This window comes from Rutidosis leptorrhynchoides, chromosome 2 (assembly GCF_046630445.1).
Source record: "Rutidosis leptorrhynchoides isolate AG116_Rl617_1_P2 chromosome 2, CSIRO_AGI_Rlap_v1, whole genome shotgun sequence".
NCBI classification, from domain to species: domain Eukaryota; kingdom Viridiplantae; phylum Streptophyta; class Magnoliopsida; order Asterales; family Asteraceae; genus Rutidosis; species Rutidosis leptorrhynchoides.
Genome location: NC_092334.1, coordinates 355,189,513 through 355,204,548, shown reverse-complemented (window position 1 = coordinate 355,204,548; position 15,036 = coordinate 355,189,513).

The following is a 15,036-nucleotide window of genomic DNA, read 5'->3' as shown; positions in this document are numbered from 1 at the left end:
TATTGTGTGCTGTCTTAAGATAAATAGCCTAGTAAATTTAGGTTGTATTTTAGCAAATTAGATATACTTGTCGTGCTTTCTGAAGAACCATGAGTGTTGCTACGTGAATTTCATCAAGATTAGGACGTGATTGGGTACGCGAAATATACATCAATTCTAATTTCTCAAATGATAATTGTTGTAATATCAAATGGTAATTGTTGTAATAAAGATGTTATAGTACGCCGAGGTGGTGATGAAATGACATGTGGTGGTGATGGTAAAGATACAATCGATGGTGGTATGGAATAAAGCAGAACCCGTGGAGACTGAGTTGCTGCTTTCGTTCTAGTTGTTACTCTAGATACGTTTTGCAAGGTGGAAGCACTTGCCTACACGTCAGTTGTTAAACTGGAAGTGGTTTGCAATGACAAAATCATAGCAGTCACTCCAGTTATTACGATGTACTCCCCCATTCCATAATAAGTGTCATGTTTTGACTTCAAAGTCTTTATTTCACATCTTTGACTTTAAATATATGTATTTGTATTATATAATATTTATATGAGTGGATCGTGTTTTAAATGTACTTTTTATTAGTTTGAGTTTCATCAACTATTGTATAACACAATTAAAGATATTCGAGGTCAAAGTTGAAAAGAAAAGACTTTGAAAAGTTAAAACATGATACTTATTATGGGACAGGAGTAAGTGTTTTAAAAAACAGCTAAACCTACCAAATCTGCATATATAATTTTCGATCTACTCCGTATAATTTAAGTACTCAAACCCAAATAATTTAGCCGTTGATTACCAATAAAAAGCCACATGAATAAATGTTTGGGGAAAAGATAATTGTTAAATAAAAGTCAATAATAATCGTTATATACAACCTATTAATGTACGTTAACAACATTGACAATTGACAATAATCATAATCATATAATGGTAATAATAAGAATAATATATATATATATATATATATATATATATATATATATATATATATACATATATACATATATATATACATATATACATATATATATACATATATACATATATATACATATATACATATATATATATACATATATACATATACATATATATATATATATATATATATATATATATATATATATATATATATATATATATATATATATATATATATATATATATATATATATATATATCGGAGGGATCAAGGTGGAAGTGACCATGTGGGGAAAGGGGGAAGTAAATATCAATACTAACGTTATCAAATACAAATGTTCTATATTTTATTGTTTGTAGACTTTTTAAAGGTTTTTAATGTTTGTGAACTCTCATAATATACGTTATATACGTTGTGAACTCTCATAATATGCGTTGTTTATCTTTTTACTATTCATTCTCATTTAATTTGTAATGCAAATAATATAATGACATTTTGCGTTTTTTGAGAATGAACATTTCATATTTTTATTTTAACAGTTGTGGAATGCACGTGCTCTATGAAGCGCCCCATTCATATCGATTATAAATGATTCACAATAGTTGATTTCATTGCGAGGTATTTGACCTCTATATGATAAGTTTTACAAACATTGCATTCGTTTTTAAAAGACAAACTTTCATTACATCGAAAGTTGACGGCATGCATACCATTTCATAATATATCCAAACTATAAATGACTTAATAATATTCTTGTTGAACTCAACGACTCGAATGCAACGTCTTTTGAAATATGCCATGAATGACTCCAAATAATATCTTTAAAATGAACAAATGCATAGCGGAAGATTTCTTTCAAACTTGAGAATAAACATGCTTAAAAGTGTCAACCAAAAGGTTGGTGAGTTCATTAGTTTATCATCAATATTCATTTCCATCATTTTTATAGACCACAAGATTTTCATTTCCATTTCTCATAAATATACATCTCATACATAGAGATAAAAATCATTCATATGGTGAACACCTGGTAACCGACCTTAACAAGATGCATATAGAATATCCCCATCATTCCGGGACTCCCTTCGGACATGATAAAATCGAAGTATTGAAGCAGTTCAAATTCTCTGACTGGAGCTTGTTAGTGCCCATAGATCTATCTTTAGGATTCGCGTTAATTAGGGGTCAGATCCCTAATTCTTAGGCTACCAAGCTAAAAGGGGCATATTCGATTCGATAATCCAACCATAGAATGCAGTTTCGATTACTTGTGTCTATTTCGTAAAACATTTATAAAAGCGCATGTATTCTCAGTCCCAAAAATATATGTTGCAAAAGCATTTAAAAAATGGAGCAAATGAAACTCACGATACGATATTTTGTAGTAAAAATATGCATACGACAGAACTAAACAAGTGCAGGGTTGGCCTCGGATTCATGAACCTATATCATTTGTATATTCATTAATACATAGTTGTAATCGAACAATTTATATATATTATTATTAGTGATATAATTTTTATATTATTAATTTATATATTTCATTATTACTATATAAAAATATAACTTTTGTTATTTATATGTATCAAATATTTTATATGTATATATTTCATTTGTTTGTTAAAATAGTAATTATATTAATAGTAAAATAATATTAGTAGTGGCTAAAATAATGATAATGATAATACTAGAGTTAATAATAATATTAATAATAATATTAATGATTTTATTAATAATAATATTAATGATAGTTTTAATAATAAATCTTATAATAATGAAAATAACAGTAGTTTTTAATAAAATGAAAAGTTTAATAATAATGATAATGAAAATAATAATTTTGATAATAATACATAATACTTAATAATAATTATTATTATAACAATCATATTACTAATGATAATCTTAATAATAATACTTTTGTTAATAATAATAATAATAATAATAATAATAATAATAATAATAATAATAATAATAATAATAATAATAATAATAATAATAATAAGTCTAAAATGATACTAATAATAATATTAAAAGCAGAAATAATAGTTTGTACTATTTTCATAATAACAATAATAATAATAATCCTAATCGTAATAATACTTATATCAATATTAATAATACTAATAATAACATTAATAATACATAATGATGTTACTTAATAACAAAATGATAATAATATTAATCATAGTATTTACGTTTACATAATAATAATGATAATACTTATATTAGTCGTTAATAAATATAATACTAATAATAATGATAACTAATGCTTAAATTACAACATTTATAATAATAAACACATTAATAATGTTAATAATAATAATGGTTATATTACTTATAATCATGGTAATAATAATAATAATAATTATAATACTAATAATAATTAGTAATAATAACATTAATAAATAATAACAATAACAATAATAACAATTTTAATAATAACAATATTAATAATCATAATAATAATGTTAATAATAATAATAATAATAATACTTATCATGACAATAACAATAATAATAATAATAATAATAATAATAATAATAATAATAATAATAATAATAATAATAATAATAATAATAATAATAATAATAATAATAATAATAATAATAATAATAATAATTAGTATTAACAATAATAATAATAATAATAATAATAATAATAATAATAATAATAATAATAATAATAATAATAATAATAATAATAATAATAATAATAATAATAATAATGGATACAACCTTTAAAGACATGCTTAAAAAGAATACGCCACTGCCGGGGCTCGAACCCGAGACCTCTCGTTCCCTAACCTACGGCCTAACCATCCGTCTGCCTTTCATTTTCTCAATTATATTAGCTTCTAATTATATTTAACCCCAATTTAACTGTTTCCCTTTCTTCATCGAACCAAAATTCAATTGACCAGAGATCAATCTTAAATATAATCTAAGATTATATATTTATAAACTGCATTTGAAACGTAACCTATCTGTTTAATAAATTGTTTTAATCAGACCAGTAATAAAAAAATAAAAAAATATATCGCCTGAAGAACACGATGTTGAACTCAAATTCACTTTCGAAAATCTAAGCTGTTTTAGCTAACAATTATAATATGAAAAACATTGTAAACGACTACTAGAAACTATATGGATCCTCAATTGAACCTATAACATCAAAACGCGTTCGAATTTCCTCAAGAACAAATCGGTTGACTTTTAAAAATATAACTTTTACTCTTAAATTGGAACGTGATAGAAAGAATTGGGTTTTGAAAACTTGCAGATAGATTAAATGGACGATTCCTAACAGGACTGCATTATTACATTTTCAAATTTGATTCAAATTCAATGTTTTCATAAATTAACTCAAGAACAGAGTTTGAGTTCTGTGTTCTTCAAATAAAATTTTTGATTGTGTTGTTTTCACTCGAATTGTACTGGTAGAGAAATATATAGAGGTTATTAGATATATTTACAGCTGATTGACTCAATTATCACTTGTTTTGTAGCTAAGATATGCCGACACCAAAATATTCCATCAGGTACGAAGAAAAATAAAAAAATAAAAGAGAATTTGATGGCTAACAGAATTTGGATATATCTGTAGTGGAATCGTTCTTGTAACAGATTTTTTTAGAGACAGGAATCAATTATCTACAGCTTTTGAAAAGGATATGAAACAGCATTGTAATTCTTCAATATTTATATATCAGTATTTTATATACATACATGTATTTATATATATGTATCTGTAGTTAGATAATTTGGTTGTATATCCGTATACGTATATATCTAATTTCTTATTTTTGATATTTATCTAATATAATTATATTAATAGTATTAATATTAATAATACTAATAATAATATTATTAATAATAATATTATTAATAAAGACTAATAATGATAAATGATAAATAATAATATAATAATATTAATACTACAACAATGTTAATTACCAATAATGATAATAATAATATAAATGATAATAATAATCTTATTAGTTATAATAATATTAAAAGTAATATTACTAATATAAATAATAATGTTAATATCAATATTGATAATAATAATGAGAGTAGTACTAATATTTTTGATATAACAAATTACGCTTATCAAATCTCATTTATATATACTATATATTTAATTAATAATACTGGTATCAATATTAATAATGAAAGAAATATAATAGCTATATTTTAACTTGTAATTAAGTTTAATATAATAATATTACATATATTAATTATGTAATACCCTCTTTACCCTCCAGCGACTCTGGTGCTTCGTTCTCTGGAGCCAGTAGCCACACACCCGACCCAGTGATCATCTCAGACGGACATAAGGATCCACCGGAGATTCCAGCTCCACTCATCCGAGGACCCTCGGAGCCACAGCACCATCCCAGTGGTGCTGTGATTCCTAGGGAATATGGGGACATTCCTTTCCGTAATGAGCATAATCATTGGGCTAGACGCCTTCCTGATGGACGTGTTGTGCCGATTCCACCCGGTAGATACCGACTGATGACTACTGGCCGAGCACATCCACCTTCTGATGATTTCGACGACTCATCATCTGACGACTCATCATCCGATGACTCAAGCGACGATGATTCCGACGAGGACCCTGAGGAGGCACCCGTGCAGCCACCCTCTACCCCGCCGAAGAAGCGGTATCGTTTCGACGGTATCGTTATTCCAGGGGTTAACGGAGGTAGGTCGTTCGTTAACGCACGTGGACTGAAGGTTAGAGTTACCTCCCGTAAGCGTCTTGTGCCGTATCCTGCTGATCCATTCATACGTAAGGCTCCCCGTTACACAGCATCTACTTCTGGTGCTGGACCATCTGCACCACCAGCTCCACCAGGATCGTCTGCACCACCGGCACCGCCTGCCCCACCAGCATCCCCCGTCGTCGAGGAACTGACGAGGGAAGTGGAGATCCTCTGTGCTCGGGTAACTGAGCTCGAGGACCAGGTGTCCCACATGATGGACATCCTTTACCCACCGTCACCATAGAGCTTTTGTATTAGATTTCTTTATGTAATCCCGTTTATAGTTTCATGTTTCACTCATGTATTATACGAATCTTATGCGAATGTATGCAACTTTTTATTAATGAATGGAACTTAGTGTTGTTTAATCCTTGTACGGTGTTCTATTTACGTTACAGTGTGATGATTTTGTGGTATCTGTATCTAGTTGCATTACTTATGTAACATGTGTTGTGTTGATTCCATGTTGGTTACCATATACTGTATTATTATTATTTGAATACTGGATTTTGACTTGAGTCAAAAATTTTGTTTAGAAGATCAATGGCCAACGGAAGATCAACACCCACAGCAGCACAGATCGAAGAAATGATCACTGAACGAGTAGCCGCAGTTTTAGCGGAAATGAACCCCCAAGCCCCACCAGTTAACCAGCGCATTCGTAATGGGTGTACTTATAAGGAATTCCAAAGCTGCAAGCCCCACAACTTTAGTGGTACTGAGGGGCCAGTTGGTCTCTGATATCGCGTATTTCATATGCATTTTCCTTAGCGATATCGGGTACATTTTGGTCCTTTTGGATACGATTTAGAGTTATTTTGGTTAAAGTTGTGAAAGTTTGAGTTCCAAGACCAAGAAGGTTAAATTTGATGTTATTTGATGGTTTTGGATGTCTTTCGATGTTTACGAGTGAAAAGGTTTGATTCGGTTCGAGTTTTGGTGTTTATATGATGTTTTTAAGCTCGTTTCAGCAATATTATAATGGAGCGCCGCTCCAAAATAGGGCGCGCCGCGCCAAACAACTAGAAAAACAAGTCGAGCAGTTTTGAAGTTCAAAGGATTGATTTTCAGTGATTCGGCGCGCCGCGCGGGGTCCCTGGCGCGCCGCGCGGGGTTGTGCCCGGGTTCAGAATTTCCTCCTATAAAAGCCCGAATTATACCCTAACTTATCATAATCGCATCCTGACGAATTCCAGCCACTTTTTGACGAACTTAGGTGATTTTTGGAGATCTTCAAGGTCATTCTAAGGTATTAATCATTCCGGGAACAAGTCTCGATTCGTCATTCAGATTTCAATCTTTAATTAGTTTTATTCTTTTGTTATCAACAATGAATTATTCTATGTCTTTGATTGTTATTTTGATTTCAGCCATGATTGTAGGCTAAACCTTTAATGTTTGTCTAGATTGAATATTTGCAAGTGTTTGGATGATACTTGAATGTTTTATTGATTGATGCATGATTAATTATGAGTTTTGATTAAAGAACCATTCTTGTGGGTGTTAATTATTGTTACTAGGTTGATTAGTGAATCTTGTTTGAACAAAGGGAACCCTGCTTCAATTTAGTGATCTAATTCCCAATTGATTTGTCTTAACCGATTGGGTGCTTACTGGACCAAGGGGGTAAACCGGGTAACGTAATTGAACAAAATAGGGGTGAATTGTGTGGAGCGAACGCGTAACCAATTGAATCTTAATCTTATAATTAGCTAGTTACTAAGTCACAAACGAAAGATGGTATTTGGTAAAAGGGAACCCTAAGCCAATTAATCCTAGTTTGACGTGTTTGCTAAAAGAGAACTCTGGGTAAACCGACTCTGTAATTGCGTGCATTGATTAATATAACTAGTGCTTAATAACAAATCATCCAACACTGCGAATAGGATATCTAGGCGAACATTCTTTTATCCATTGAATTCAAATATCTTTATTTTACTGTCGAGTCTGCATTTCTTTTATTTAAACTTAAAAACCAAAAATATTGTCTTTTAATTTCAAAGCTATCTTGATTTGGCTAATCGTTAAATAGCCGCAAAACAAACTATCTCGTAATTTCAATTTTCATAGTTTAACTTAGTTTACTTTTATTAGTTTCAAACTTAATTCTCACGTTAATACTGTCCTTGGAACGATACTTGGAATTACCATTTTTATACTATTACACGATCGGGTACACTGCCCGTAAGTGTGTAGTAATCTTTAACCAGGCATATTTCCAGAGATAATTTATATACTAGATTTAACACATCAAGTTTTTGGCGCCGCTGCCGGGGACAGTTGTGTTGAAAATTAAGTTTGATAATTAAGTTTGTTCTTAGTTAATTTTAACTGTTCTTAGTTTAATTTAATTCTAATTGAGTCGGTGCGTTTAATCGGTTTGTTAGCTGTGTTCTTGCAGTTACAGGTAGTGCATGCAACATACGCGTTCTTCAGATTCTCCAATTGTTAAACCATTTGACGAGCCTGAAAGAGAGTTGTTTAAAGCTTTAAGTCAGAAGCAAAAGTTAACAGTGGATTCATCAGTTTCATCGGGTGATACTTACGTTAATTTGGGAAGTACTTCTGAGACTGTGGTGCCCGAGACACCACCTGAAATTTTTAACGAAGAAGACTCTTACGCTTCGTCTGATACTACAGAAACTGAAGAAATGGCCGAAGGAGAAGCACCCCGTCCTCAGACTATGGCTGAAAAGTTAAAGGCCACCCGAGGGGGCCAAGGCAATTCGATTACTCAACCGAATATTACTCAGCCTTTTCAAATTACAGGGCCGATCCTGAATTTGATTTCTTCTGATTGCCGATTCTATGGCAAAGATACCGAGGATGCTAACGAGCATCTTCGTAATTTTAATGATGTTTGTAACTTGTTTAAGCTACATGAGGTTGCCGACACTTCAATTAAGACAAGACTTTTCCCTTGGACTCTTAAGGGAGAAGCTAAGAGATGGTTAGATAAGCAACCCGAGGGTACGATTAGATCTTGGGAGACTTTGGAGGATAAGTTTTTGTCAAAGTTTTTCCCTGCATCTCGAGCTGCTCGACTTCAAGCAGATATTTCTCAATTTAGACAAAAGAGCAGTGAGACATTGTTTGATGCTTGGGACCGTTTTGCTACTTTGTTACGCTCGTGTCCGCAACACGGGTTGAATGATTTACAGAAGGTTCAGATTTTCTACAAAGGTTGTGATATTCCTACGCGTCAGACTATTGATCAAGCTGCAGGTGGTACGTTAATGGATAAGACTGAAGAAGAGGCGTTAGAGATCATTGAAAAGCAAGCTGCTTATTCTCATGAGTGGCATCAGGATCATGAGTCTTTCCATTCTGCTTCAGTTAAGAGAACAGAGACTACAAGTACAGGTGCTTATGATGATTTTGGGTCTATCAGTGCTAAGTTGGATTCGTTTGGTAGGAATTTGGAGAAGATGAACAAGGATATTCATGGTATGAAGGTTGGTTGTGAATACTGTGGAGGTTTGCATCTGGGCAAAGATTGTGATGCGGGTTTGACTATGAATCAGAAAGAAGAGGTCAACTATATTAGTCAGCAGAATAACAATCAGTTTCAGGGACGTGCTCAGTTTAATAGGAATTTCAATAATCCTTATAATCCGCAAGGTAATCAGGGTTCGAGGTTCCAACCGGGTTCTAGTGGAGGTTTTCAGCAGCAAGCTCCCGGTTATTTTCAGAAACCACAGGTCGAAGAGAAAAAGTCCAACCTTGAGGCTATGCTTGAGAAGTTAGTGATATCTCAGACTCAACTTGTCACTACCGTTACTCAGAATAATGAAAAGAATGACCAAATGTTTCGAAATCAACAAGCAGCGATTCATAATCTTGAACAGCAGATTGGTCAACTTGCTAATAAGAGTAGTGAGAGGAAACCGGGAGAGTTACCTAGCAAGACGGATACTAACCCGAAAAACGGGCATGTTAATGCTATCACCACCCGAAGTGGTTTAGCGTATCATCCACCGAGGAAGCCCGACGAGTATGATTTGAGGGTACCGTTAGTTAATGATAGTGAGCCGGTTGTTGAAAGTGAACCGGCAAAGGAAAAGGAGCCGGAACAGGTGGCTGAAAAAGTTGTTAAGGAACCGGTTACTGTTGCTGCTAAACCGGTAGTTAGAGAGTATCAACCACCGCTCCCATTCCCGAGGAAACAGCGATTGGAGAAGCTAGAGGCCGAAAAGTCCAAGTTCATGGACTTGATTAAAAAAGTTAACATAAATATGCCTTTTATTGATGTTATTGCAGGTATACCTAAGTATGCGAGGTTTCTTAAGGATTTGCTGACTAACAGGAGGAAACTGGAGAACGTGTCTTCAGTCAGGTTGAATGCCGCATGCTCAGCGGTAGTTGCAAACAAGCTTCCCGAGAAGCTTGAGGATCCTGGAAGTTTTACAATTCCTTGTTTACTTGGTAATCTAGACTGTATGAGGGCTTTGGCGGATTTGGGGGCTAGCATTAATTTAATGCCTTATTCTATTTACTTAAAGCTAGACCCCGGGGAGTTAAAACCCACGCGTATGGCTGTGCAGCTAGCCGACCGCTCTATTAAATTCCCTCGTGGAATCATAGAGAATATGCTAGTGAAGACCGGGTCGTTAGTTTTTCCGGCGGATTTTGTGGTTTTGGATATGGAAGTGGATGAAAGGATTCCACTAATTTTGGGTCGGCCATTCTTAAATACTGCTAGATGTATGATTGATGTTTATGGCCAAAAGTTGACCCTTCGGATAGACGATTTGAGTGCAACATTCTCAATCGACCATGCTTTGAAATACCCTGGTTACACTGATGATACATGTTATTTTCTTAACACTGTGAATGTCCAGTCTGAGTTTTTGCAGGAATTCCCAGAGTTACAGGGTTCAGGAGAATGCTCATTGGTTGAGATTGATGAGGATGTGCAGGTTGAGGAGGTGGATATTTTAACCACCTTGATGGAAAACGGCTATGAGCCAACTGAAGAGGAGTTCAAAGAACTTGAACGTGATTCAAATTACCGGAGCAAGTCTTCAATTGAAGAACCTCCCGAGCTTGAATTGAAGCCACTTCCAGATCATTTGGAATACGCTTACTTGCATGAGGAATCTAAGCTTCCGGTAATTATTTCTTCTTCTCTTTCAGCAGGTCAGAAAACTGAGCTTGTAACCATGCTAAAGGCCCATAAACCGGCCATTGCATGGAAGATTCACGACATTAAGGGTATTAGTCCCTCCTATTGCACCCACAAAATCCTAATGGAGGATAACTCCAAACCCGTGGTGCAACGCCAAAGGAGGTTGAACCCGCACATGCAAGATGTCGTGAAGAAAGAGATAATAAAGCTCCTTGATGCAGGTCTGATTTACCCGATCTCTGACAGTCCGTGGATTAGCCCGGTACACTGTGTACCTAAGAAAGGTGGTATGACTGTTACCACCAATGATAAAAATGAGTTAATTTCCACGCGGACTGTCACGGGGTGGCGTGTTTGTATCGACTACCGTAAGTTGAACGACGCCACACGTAAAGACCACTTCCCGCTACCTTTCATGGATCAAATGCTAGAGAGGTTGGCGGGAAACAGTTTCTATTGCTTTCTCGATGGTTTCTCGGGCTATTTCCAAATTCCTATCTCGCCCGAGGACCAAGAGAAGACCACTTTCACGTGCCCGTATGGCACGTTTTCTTATCGACGCATGCCCTTTGGCCTTTGCAATGCTCCGGCCACTTTTCAAAGGTGCATGATGGCCATATTCCATGACATGATCGAAGATTGCATGGAGGTGTTCATGGATGACTTCTCGGTCTTCGGTGACACTTTCGATTCATGCCTTCTTAATTTAGAACGGATGTTGGTCAGGTGCGAAAAATCTAATCTTGTGCTCAACTGGGAGAAGTGCCATTTCATGGTTCAAGGGGGCATCGTTCTCGGGCACAAGATTTCTAAAAACGGTATAGAGGTGGATCCCGCAAAGGTTACCGCTATTAAGAACCTTCCACCTCCTACCGATGTTAAGGGTGTTAGGAGTTTTCTCGGGCACGCCGGTTTTTACCGGCGATTCATTAAAGATTTTTCTAAGATTGCCAACCCGATGAATAAACTCCTTGAAAAGGACACCCCGTGGAACTTCTCCGACGAGTGCCAAAAGGCATTCGAGCTTTTGAAGGAGAAACTCATCAATGCGCCAATCATAATTGCTCCGAATTGGTCCCTTCCGTTCGAGCTTATGTGCGATGCATCTGATTTCGCTGTTGGCTCAGTTTTGGGTCAAAGGGTCGAGAAGCATTTCCGACCCATCTACTATGCAAGCAAGACCTTGCAAGGAGCGCAATTAAATTATACTACCACTGAAAAAGAGCTCCTTGCGGTGGTCTTTTCGTTTGATAAGTTCCGGTCCTACTTAGTCTTATCTAAGACTATTGTCTTTACGGACCATTCTGCTCTAAAGTACCTTTTTGCTAAACCGGATGCAAAACCCCGACTTCTTAGATGGATCTTGCTTTTGCAAGAATTTGATGTGGAGATCCGGGATAAAAAGGGTGCTGAAAACTTGGCGGCCGATCACCTTTCACGTCTTGAGAACCCCTCCCGTGAGGTTCTCGATGAGACGACCATTCGTGATGATTTTCCCGGCGAATATCTCATGAAGGTGGATAAGGTTGATGAGCCGTGGTACGTGGACATTGCTAATTATCTAGTTGGGAGATTCTTGGAGAAAGGGTGGTCACATCAAAAGAGGAAGAAATTCTTCAGTGACCTTAAGTACTATTTCTGGGAGAATCCCTATCTTTTTCGTTGTTGTCCCGATGGAGTTATCCGCCGGTGTGTTTCCGGTGATGAGTGTATGCGGATTTTAACCGAGTGCCATAGTGGGCCTACCGGTGGGCATTTTGGACCCCAAATTACGGGGCGTAAAGTTTATGATGCCGGCTTTTATTGGCCGACAATCTTCAAGGATGCCCACTTGGTTTGTAAGTCTTGTGATTCGTGCCAAAGGGCCGGTAAAGTCACCAAACGGGATGAGATGCCTCAACAAAGCATCCAAGTTTGCGAAGTATTTGACGTTTGGGGAATTGACTTTATGGGGCCATTTCCGAAATCTCAGAATTATAGTTACATACTCGTTGCCATCGACTACGTGTCTAAATGGGCTGAAGCGCAAGCTTTACCCACAAATGATGCACGAGTTGTGATTTCGTTCCTTAAGCGTTTATTCTCTCGATTTGGAACTCCTAAAGCTTTAATTAGCGATAGGGGTACTCATTTTTGTAACGCTCAAATGGAGAAGGTATTGAAGCGATATGGAGTTGTCCATAAAGTTTCTACTTCATACCATCCCCAAACGAGCGGACAAGTTGAGAATACCAATCGAGCTCTTAAAAGTATTCTTGAGAAAACTGTGGGTTCGAATCCGAAGGAGTGGGCAAATAAGCTCGATGAAGCTTTGTGGGCGTTTAGAACCGCCTTCAAAACGCCACTTGGTACCACTCCTTATCGGTTGGTTTATGGGAAAGCGTGCCATCTCCCGTTGGAGATTGAGCATAAAGCTATGTGGGCACTTCAAAAGTGCAATTTAGATTTGAAGGAAGCCGGACGCCTAAGGGCGGGGCAATTGAATGAGCTTGGTGAGTTACGCCTTGATGCGTACGAGAATTCATTGATTTATAAAGAAAAGACCAAGCAATGGCATGATAGGAAGTTAAAGGGTCCAAAAGAGTTTAACGAAGGCGATCGAGTGCTTTTGTTTAACTCAAGGTTAAAGCTTTTACCGGGAAAACTTAAGTCCCGGTGGACGGGACCATTTGAGGTTGTTAAGGTGTACCCATATGGTACGATCGAGTTGAAAAATGCGAATGGTATCACCTTTAAGGTTAACGGACATCGTGTGAAGAAGTATGTTGATGGTCCGTTAGTGATTGATGATGAGGTTCGCGTTGAACCCGATCCCAACGCCACTTGAAGTTGGGGACGAGTCGTGTGAACGACTCGTTAAATAAGGTTCACATTGTTGTAAAGTTTGTATATTTTTGTGCTTGTTTGATAATATGTGCAACATGATCGTGCTTGGATTGTTATTGGGGTTGGTTTGGTTGTTTTATGGCGAGAAAATTGGGTTTAGAGGCTTTAAAATACGAATTTTTGATGTTTCTGGAGGTGGAGCGCCGCTCCATTTATGGGCGCGCCGCGCCACTGTGTAGTATCTGATGCATCAGTTTTTGAAAACGCTCGGCATAGTTTTTCAGTTATTCGGAGCGCCGCGCGTGCTTTCGGCGCGCCGCGCGGTTTTGTTGCGCGCCGCGCGATTTATTGGAGCGCCGCGCCACCTGGTCGGGTAGACTGTTTTGGGCTTTTAATTTAAATTACACCCGAATTTTTACATCCCCACAATTTAGAAACGGGTGACCAGCTGTATTTAGTCCTTTTTACTTCAATTATTTTCATTCTTACATCTCTTAAACACCTACAAATCCTTTGATCTTTCAAAACCCTAATTCTACAAAGTTTAATTTCTTGTTTCAAGTAACCTTAATCTTTCAAGAATGGCACCTAAGAAGGTCCGAATTTGTTCCTTTCTTTACTAATTTCATCTTATTATATGTTAATTGCTTGTTTAATTCTTAATTGTCTTGATGAATTAGTGTGGGGTTGCTTTAATTTGGGTTATATGATTCAATTAGTCATGGGTTTTTGTTAGATATTGTTTATATGCTTTGATTTTATGCTAAAGTTGGTGTTTTTAGAAGTTTAACATGAACCTAGGGTTTGTAGGGTTAAAGGTCCGAATTTTGTAAGTAAAAAGGGGTTAATTGCTTGAAGGTGTGTTGTTCTTTGAATTGTTCATATGTTTTTGAACTAGTGTGGGGTAGTGTCCATATGGGCGGGTCACTTTGTTTTGAATGACTTATGCTACATTGTTCCAATTATGTGATATGCCATGTTAATGATGATTAAACATATGATTTTGTATTGAGATGAAGCTTTTGTTTAATGGTTGTTGAATTTGTTAAAAGTTGCTAACATGATGAAGTTGATTGGATTTTTGGAATTTTAAGGAGTTATAAGTAATCATGTTGGTCGTGTTTTGGTTATGTTGTTTGATGAACAAGGTTATGAATTATTTGTTTATGGATAATGTGATTTGGTTGAGAGTTAGTTTTTGAAAAGTTTTCAAAAGAGTTATTGGTTTAAATGGCTATTGTATTTGAAAGTGATTTAGCATGAAACAAGGATTGATTGTAAAGGTGTTTGGTGCTTATTATGATGACTAACACTAACTTTTGAGTTTTGTGTTTGTTTTCTTTACTTGTTTCATGAATGCAGAGAACAAGAGGTAACCCACCACAGCAACCA